This window comes from Coloeus monedula (assembly GCF_965178545.1).
Source record: "Coloeus monedula genome assembly, chromosome: 1".
In the NCBI taxonomy this organism is placed as follows: domain Eukaryota; kingdom Metazoa; phylum Chordata; class Aves; order Passeriformes; family Corvidae; genus Coloeus; species Coloeus monedula.
In genome coordinates, this window is record NC_138781.1 from 48,136,399 (window position 1) to 48,146,434 (window position 10,036).

Genomic DNA, 10,036 nt, shown 5'->3' on the forward strand with positions numbered 1-10,036 from the left:
ACAAAGACTCCCTCCATAGCACTGTCCAATAAGATCTGGCTGTATCATCAAGTAGCAGTGGAGGAAGTTCTACAGATCACAACTTGTTGATAATTTAGGGAACCCCTTTCTGTGTCCTAGCTGGAAAAATTTTACTGAGCTTCATATCATTCTTCACAGGCAATAATTAAAAAACAAAAATAAGGGTTTAAAGCAAATACTTTCATTTTATTTTCTACTGCCTCACAAACAGTCAAAACCAGGTACTCTTAAGACCAGCTATGAAAAGACTGAGGTGTCATTTTTCTCAGTCGGCTAATGAGGAGCCAGTGCTGAAACACACTTCTACCTAGCTGACAAATTTGATGTCCCTTTTAACTTAAATTATTTGAAGAACCGAGAAGATATATACTCTGTCAACATGTCCAAGTTTAACCTAAAATAGCCTCTAAACTATTTTGCTAACAATGTAGCATCTGGAACTTGTAGGCTTGTCTCCAAATCTCAAATTGCAGGAACTGAATAATCACTTTTAAATTTAGAGAGACAAAGCTATCCCTAATGGGTTAGAGTTTGCTTGTGATACATGGCAATTACAGAAAAAAACCTCAAAACCAGTGAATTGGTTCAAGCACTGCAAATAATCAGCACAGCTGATGAAGAAATGATAGACGACTGCTAAAATATAAAGTCAATGTACCATTTTACCATAACTTCCCAGTGGTTTTGCTGCATAGACCCTGATTCTCCTTCTAGAGATGCTATTCTTTGGAAGCCATAGCAATGAAATCAGTAACTATACAGATATTTTTATGTATTTTACACATCTACCCCCTCTCCTTGCTCCATCCAGTGAATGCCTTCTCTCCATCTCTTTCATCTCCTGCCTGCTTCTCCCTGGTGTCCAAGAGTCCTTTTTCCCTGAGTGCTTGGGCACTCAGTGACCCCTGAATCTGCTGCCTCCACTTTGCTTTTTTTTCTTCCCCTGCTAGCCTTTTTCCTTTGCAGGATGGTGTGAAGGTTTTTTTAGGTCATACTAGCTCCTGGCTGTAGCAAGAGGATGCCAAAAGCAATAGCAGCAGAAGGCACAGAGGAGGGATGCTAAAAGACCACCTGTCCCTGCTTTCTGCTTTGTCTCTGGGCAAACTTTGTCACTTTTGTTGATTAAAAGCGTGACATGGAGAGGTCAGTTGAGAAAAACATTACTGAGTATCTCATGACAAAAATGCTACACATACACATATATTTATAAAAAATTATTTTTATCTATATTTATATCTCTATATCTCTATCTATCTATCTATCTATCTGTATCTATAGTGTACCTCTAGCAGTTCTGACCTCAAAGACTTCTTAGCTTGCAAGTCTGTCTGGAAGGACAGCGGGGGAAAAAGTAAAGCTACTCTGTCATGAAAAATTTCCTGGAGGCTATCAGTGAAGCTGGCACTGATCACATTGTAGCAAGATGAGGGAACATAGGGACAAATTGTGATGTTTAGATGAGCTACACTGTGGAATAGAGTTTAAATGACACAGTTTCACAGTCCAAATGGATCTGTATCTATTGTAAGGAGCCAGAATTGAAGGTGACACGCATCTTGTATTTCAGCTTTAATGTAACATTACTTCCAGAGATAATTTCAGATTTACCTGGTCATACCTTCAGAGTTAATTTTATATTCATCCAGTTAAAAATACTCCAATGTCTTGCATGCAGAGGAGTATCTTTATAGGAATATTAGCACCAATAAGCTCTGCAATGTGTACAGTCTGGAAGAGCAGTGACACATTTTATTGATCTCTGTATCACTCAGAAGCTAACACTGCAAAATTCCAACACATACATGCATATATAAATGCATATGTATAGATGCATATATAACTATATATGTGTATATGTGCATTTGGATTTTAAATGTGTGTGTATATATATATATACACACGCACACTTGTTTTAACATCAGTTTTATTTGGTTCCTCCCTCATATTCACACCATCTTTCTGCTACTTCCCTATGACAGCAAAGAATCACTGATGAGCTATGAAAGCTGAGAATGAGAGTCCTTAACTAACTCCGCATAATTTGGCACAGCTTCAGGCCCTTCAGAGTGGCAAGGTCAGCCTTCTCTCCCTGCTTAATGACTCTTAGCTGGCTGAGTATCTCCTGACCAAACAATTTCATTGATCAAGTGACTCCAACTGACCGTCCTTCCAGATGTATTCTTTCTAGAAACTCCTTCAGAAATGTCTGACATTGCCTTCTGATTCCAGCTGGGTCCTACACTCCTAGTACACAGCAAATGCAGCACATGCTTGTGGGAGCTGCTTACTCATAGACTTATTCAATGGGACTGCTATTTTAAGATGCACAACTTGATAGAGCTCCAGTATTCAGATTGATTTATCCACTGAATTTGTTCACGCTTTATGCTGTGGAGGCTCAAGACCATACACTCAACCCAACAAGGGCAAACAAAACATAGGCAAACTTTGCAGTAAAGGGCAGAGAAGTGAAAGCAACGTAAGATCCTTGCGACGTCAACCTACGAGTGCAGCTGACTGTTGTCTGCTACCATATGAGGAAAGAAATATGGGCATCTATTGTATACTCACAAATGCACTTATACCTACTAATGAAAAAGAGGCTGCTTTCCTATGGCAGAGAAGTGGGCTATAAAAATATAATAGTCACAGTAAAGCATGCACCTCCTTCAGTATGGACTGATGGACCAACTCACCCCTCTTGACCTTTCCTCCTCTAGCCATCTGTCCACTTCTGCAGCAATGCCTTGTCACTACAGGGGTCCTTCTGAGAAAGGCAGGGTGTTGCCTTTGGCAGCGGCAGGCAGGACTGGCAGTCAGCCCGAGCAAAAGCTGCCTGCCGAACTGCAAACACCAGCAGATGAATCAGAGGTACCTTGCTGTGGCAACACAAATACCAGGTATCAGGCAGCACAGGCAGCACAAGACAATTTGCCCCTGTGCTGGTTTTGGCTGGGGTAGAGTTAATGTTCTTCACAGTGGCTGGTGTGGGGCTGTATTTTGGATTTGTGCTGAACACAGCGTTGATAATACAGAGAGGTTTTGTTATTGCTGAGCAGGGCTCACGCAGAGCCAAGGCCTTTTCTGCTTTTCCTACTGCCATGCTGGCCAGGAAGTTCAGGGTGTGTGGGAGGCTGGGAGGAGACACAGCCAGGACAGGTGACCCAAACTGACCAAAGGGACATTCCAGACCACCTGACATCATGCTGAGTGCATAAAGTGGGGGGAAGAAGGAGGAATGGGGGGATGTTTGGAGGGATGTTTGTCTTACCAAGTCACTCTTAGGTGTGATGCTGGAGATGGCTGAACACCTGCCTACCCATGGGAAGCACTGAATTATTCCCTTGTTTTGCTTTGCTTGTGTGTGCAGCTTTTGCTTTTGCTATTATGCTGCCTTTATCTCAACCCACAAGTTTTTCTAGCTTTTACACTTCTCATTCTCTCCCTGATCCTGCTGGTGGGGAGTGAGCAACCAGCTGCATGGGGCTTGGTTGCTGGCTGCAGTTAAACCACAAATGGCACCAAAATGACAATGTATTAAACATTTGTACTTTGTGCCTTTTGAAGTTCGCCAACTCTTTTGTGGTGCTGGGATAATTTCAGTTGAAAAGCAGTTTTCCTAGTAATGCATTGTCCTTTTTGGCTGATCAGGTGAGCAGTTCACTCTTTCCTTAAACAACCTGAAAAAAGCACAATGTTCCTCTCTCTATTGCCATTCATTTCCTTATCTTTTCCTCTTCCACTTTGTTTATTTGATCCTATTTTTTGCTAGTCCAAGCTATACAACACTTATAAAATGAGAAGGGGATATCCAAAACCCACAAAACACTGCCTTAGCAGCTTTTTAGAAGAAGCAAGTTGTGCAGTAGTAAGTGTGAGTACAGGGAGTTTCGGGGACAGCTCTCAGCTGCACGCTGGGCCCAGCACTCTCCCACAGCAGGAGCTCCAGTGCTGGTAGCAGGGGACCCTTCATAGCTGACATCAGTGGGCAATGACCCAGTAGCTGTGGAAAGAGTCATGATGTACTTCTTCATCAAAGCATTTCATTTCATGGGACATCCAGATTCTCACACTTAGGACAGGATCTGAGGATCTGAAGATTTTGTAGACCAGAAGGGACATTTCCTGATCTGGAGAAGATGGTCTTCTGGTAAACTCTGTTTTTAAGGAGAACCACAGACTCAGTGGGGGGCAGAACCCAGGGTATAAACTCACTCTCTTTTTCCAGTTTCCAAGTACATGCCTGGCACTGCTACTGAGCCTTACTTTGCAGATTCCCACATAGTTTGTGATGTTAAATGGGACTGTAAAACAGCTGAGGATATTTTATTTACTCCATGAGGAATAACACCTTCCAAGTGGTATCAGTGACAAGTTCAGCCAATGGAAATAGGGTTTAATAGTGTTGGGGAGAAGCATAAGCCAAACCAGAGATATTTTCAGACTTTATTCACCTTCATCTTCTGCCTGTTTTTGGAGAGTCCCTGGCTACCACTTTATCATGGTGTTAGTAGAGTCCTAGAGTTGGAGCTGCAGCATCTCTGAGATGGGGACAGTGCACGGCAAACACTGTCTTACCTTCTTACAGATCTGCCAAATTCAAGAGATTTTTAGATTAGACATATAAGAAGACAAGCTGCCCATACCAAGCTGCTTGCAAACAGCTGTTAGGGAGCAGCAGCTCTCTCCATGGCCCAAGATCTGCACCATCTCCATGTGGGCTCTGGCTTGAGGCAGCCAAAGGCCCTGGAGATGTAGAGAGACGTGTTCAGAGTTCTCACAATTCTCATCACCACGGGAAGAATGAAAGAAGAATTATTTAAATTAACCTCTTGGCCATTTCCATGCCCTTCATCTTCTTTCATGCTTTATTGTAAGGTGAGGCAACCCTTCGTTGTATCACACCCAGGCATTCAGTGACACTGTGTTTGTACTATAGACTGCTAATTCAGGTTTTATTCCACCAGATGCTTCTGTCCCTCTCATTAACGAAGAGCCATGGTCTTATTTTTATATTCCATTAGTAAGCCTATTTTCTGTGTCATAGCAGTTTGTTAAGCAAAAGCAGATTGAAATATTAAGGATACTTACTCATCTCTAACACATCCTCAGTGTAATTATATATGTAGTTTGTACTGAAGCTAAGGGACCAGTGTCCCTCATGAGTATGTGTGTGGAAAATATCATTTCAATTACCTTTATTTAAATTTCAGTAGAAACATCTGTTTCTTATTTCAGATATGCATTTTTTTTCCAAATGTTGAAAAAGAGATTTCCAAAGCAAGACACTGAGCAGCCTAAAATCCTGTCCAAGTAGCACCCTCTAGTGTAAACATGCTACTTTTGCAGAAAGGATTTCATGATACTTTATGGCTGTTTTTTTCTAAAGAACTGACATAGAAAGTGAAAAAAACTACCGTGAACTCATGTAAAACCCACTTCATATCCTTAGATCTTTCCCTATTGAGCAAAGCATATAGGATACACTTAATTTGAAGCACCTATTTTGGTTTTAAAAACTTTCAGGTGATTTTGTAGGTAACATTCTTGGCCTTCCTTATAAATAATTTATTTTTATGTGTGTCCTGTAGTTTCATTTATTTATTTAAAATAAGATGGAAAGAGGTCAGAAAATTATCACCTGTTAAACTTATAGCCTATTGAGTCTTAAAAAAAGCTAGAGCTGATAGAACACTTTTTTTTTTAGTGAAAAATGGTTTCTTAACAAGAATCTCCTAATTTTTCCATTGTTCAGAAAATTATTTCAAGAATATAAAATGTGATACAATTTGGCTGGTGAAACTGCTGATGTGATTATGTGATTACTCCATTTGCACTATGCTGCAGTTGCAAGCAAGTCTCAGGTACTGAGACATCCTGGTCTAAATTAACATCGTGGCACTTAAGTACTCTCACGTCCTTTGCTTCAGTTCAGAATTTTTATGTCAGCAAATGGTACATCTGTACCATAGGGATAAAGAAAAGGGGGTATTTTACCTTGAGACAAAAGAAGGAAGTCTCATTCTCCTTCTCCTGTGTAAATCAGTTAGGAGACCTAAATGAACAGTCGTGAGAAACTTTCTGTGATTTAGCAATACAAATGCAATATTATACTGACTGAAGACAATAAATCTTTTGAGAGTGCATGACATGCAAATATTTCTTAACTCCCACAACCTTGTAAAAAAGCAGAGTTCAACCACCCAGAGATCTTTTTCTGAAACTGAGTCCATTTGACAACTTTGTTGTTAACGAAATATGTTTGTCTCATTCCTTGTTTCACTACTTCTCAATTTTAATGTATCTTCTTTCTTTTCTTCTGTTTCTTTCTTATCATCCCTTGTTATTTGCTATTTTTCACTCATCTTGTTTTACTTCTTTCTCCCCATAATCATAGAATCATTAAGGTGGGAAAAGACCTCTACGATCATCGAGTTCAACCATTAACCTCTAATGTTTTTGCTTTTCCCTACAGCTTTGATTTTTGTGCGATTTTTCCTTCAGTTGCTCTTCATATGAGAGCTTCTGTAATATTTTCCCTCAGCAAGTGTCCACATCAAAGGATTTTTCCCCCAAATACACTTGTCAAGGCAGAGTAATGAATGAATCCTTTTGGTAATGGAAAACACAGTCCCAGGTAAAATTACACTGTAACGGCTATGGGGTCTTGCATTGTTTTAGGCTGGGTGAGCTGGTTATGAATTTCCTATATTCAGACTATTAGGAGAGAGACTTGTGGTCTGAGCATTGCTAATTTAAATCCATGTCACACATTGGGTTACTCACTCATGAAACCTGTCTTGTTCCTGACGTAAATATATTCCTTTACTGGATAATGTCAGCCTAAATTGCCTCTGTGATTATCATAGGAGCTGACAAAAGCAGTATAATCACCTTTGACTTGGCTTAGAGAACATATCCTAAATGCTGCCCATCAAAATGTTTTTGATTATGAAACATTTGTAATAGAAAATACAGATTAATCCAAACTGCAGCGTTTTGCCAGACTATGGATCAGCCCTTCTATTCGCTCTTTGGAGGTGAAATTGCCTTTTCCAGGCCAGCTCTCTGGCATGCTGGGATATTCAAGAGGATTTGAGAGCACAATTTGCTCTTCATTTCAGAATCACTGAAAGGATGGATATTATATTCGTACTGCTCTTCTGTAGTGCAGGATTCCCTTATTACAGGGGTCCTGCTGAGGGGCCTGTGAAGAGGGGAATTTCTTACAGCCTGACTTCAACTTAGACATAACGAAGACACAGAGTCCAACCTGTACCACACATCCTTCAGGATCCACTGGAGGCAAAAAAGAAGGTGGGCCAGGGGAAAGAGATGTCTTCAAGAAGCTCTGCAAGGGCTGTCTCCTTGTCTCTTCCCCAAGGTTCTTTCACCTTTGTTTGAAGTCATGGGGAAGAATTAATTCTAACGGGACTATAGTCCAGAAATTCTGATGCACAGCACAGTGTGCTAGGCCACACATTTGCTTCTCCTCTCTGTGGATTGCCATGCAATCCTACTACTAGGTGGGAAATGGCTATCAGAATCATGACAGCTCTCCAGCTGATTAGTGGAAGAGTGGATTTTTTCTGGCAAAAAACACTTCCTGAAAGTAAATTTACACACCAAGGAATATTACACTACTCTAATGCACTGTATTACAATGCTACAGATTGAATCTGCTTGCAAGGACAAGATAGGTGAGCATCGACTTTCATTTTGAGTTATTAAACAGCGAATAAAAGGAAATTAGAAGACGGAAAGTAGTAATTTTCTCTAATTGACAGGATTTTTCTGTGCATCAAAGGAAGCATCTTGCTCGTCTTTCCTTTGGAATCAGAATTGTGAATTCAGTTTCTCAGCAGAAAGGAAGTTTTAGGAAATATTCTCTAAGGATTACAGAATGGAGCTACACAGTGAGCTATACTGGGATTAGCATTTTCAGTGTCAATATTTTAGATTTCTGATTGTACTGGTATTATAAGGAAGCTAGAGATAAAAACACTCTGGCATGTGTTCTGCCTACTAGTTAAAAAGTGCTCCACTCTTATTAAAGTGCTAGTGCAAACATCTGTAGCCTTCTGAAATGGAAATACACCCCTGAAAACAGTCAATATGCATTACAATTTTTGAAGGAAAATTTGGGAAAGTAAAAACGTTCTTCTTGCCATGTTAAAAAAAAAAAAAAAAAAGACTGGCTGCAGTGCACAAGTTCTCCCATGAAAACTGCAAGCCAGCAAAAATTGTTCCCAAAGTGCTTCGTATTGTGTTACTTCTTGTTACAGAAAGAATTGTTTTCATTAGCTTATGCCTGGCAAGAAGACATCTTAAACCATATCACGTGAGGGGAGGAGACAGTGAAGGGCGTGATTCATAATTTTTGAATGCAAAAGTCTGACATAAAATATAAAGCTGTTAAACAGGCAGAGGTGGCTCATTGTTCTGCTGGTTTCACCTGGCATACTTTTCTTTCCGTCTTTTTCTTCATGCCTTCACATTGCGAAAGATCAGTGGATTTCTTTTTCCCCATAAGTTGCTGTAGAAATAGTTTTAGTCATTTATTTAAAAAACATGTAACTCCAACTGAAAATTCCATTGCTAAGGGCTGTACCCCCACCACTAGGCAGACAACAAACCTCATTTCTATAGCACAATTCTTGAAAATGACTGACTTTCTTTGGCTTCTTAGAGTGATAAAAGGGATACATTTACTGTCCACTGGTTTCCTGGAAGACAGACATAACTCCTTGACAAGATGAGAAACTAAGTATTCAATTTATTTCTAGCAGGACCTCAATGAATCTGGATTGAAATGATGAAGAATTTATTGGCTCTGTAGAGAGCAAAAGGAAAGGACATTTGTCACATATATACTGCATTGATTTAAGCAGTTATACACTCCTAGGAGTCTCCATTTCATTTTTCAGAGTAAACTGTAGAGAAATATATTTTCCAAGAAATATATTGCACAGAATAAACATCACTATTTTCCTCTTTTTTAACAATGATTAGCACATGTCAGTATTATGTGCACATCATTATGTACACAAACAGAGCAGCCGCCCCCACTCTGTCGGCCCCCAGGCTGAGCATCATGTGCTACACTGTGTCATTTGAAAGACACCAGCAATGGAAATGCACCAAGCCACATTTGGAAATGCACCAAGGACAGATGGAGCTGCACCATATAAATCCCACAGACTCACATGTAAAGCAGAAAGCACGTTTCAATTGCAGTAATTTGGTATTATTAAAAGGGCTCAAATTGTGCATGACTTTTCTTCCTTTGAGATAGTACGAGAAAGAAAGGATCTAATGGTAATTCTATGTATTTTCTGCCAAGGACTTTGAGCTCCATATTGGCTATTTTGTCTTCTGGTGTTTTCGTGCACTGATTCTCTACTGCTCCATTAAAGGAATGTTTCTGTTGTTTACCAGTGATAGCTAAACCTGGTTTTTCCTGAAGGAAATAAAGCCTGTTCCTTCTTACCACTGAACAGGCTGGTTCATAGATTATGAATGAGTGACAAGTCCCATCTGGTAAGTCCCAGTTTTCTGCCTGGTGTGTGAGCAAGTTCTGACGCTGGACCTCAGACTGCTCCAACCCATGTTTACCTGAGAACAGTGCAGAGATGTTTGTTTGCCAGAGTGTCTAATATTGAAGATTTCTTCAGAAAAGTATTATTTGATATTGTAGTTTTAGATTCCGCTGCGCACTGATGCCATGCTGTTTGTAAATAAGACATTGGAAGGATTTTTTAATGAGGGACAGTTAGAAGAGTGTTGTTTAGCAAGGCAAAGTAAAGGCTGGACAAAAAGACTGCTGCATATAAACAATCAAAGAGGCAAGAAGCACAGCACTGGTGAAGAAAGGCATTCATGCAAGGTAATGAACACTTTTTGCATACAAGCAAAAAAGTATAAAGGGGTCTCAATACATATGGATAGACTGGAAATTTGACAAGGTTTATTCACTGGGGCAGTCAAACCTATAGCAGCCTCCCAAGGGGAATGG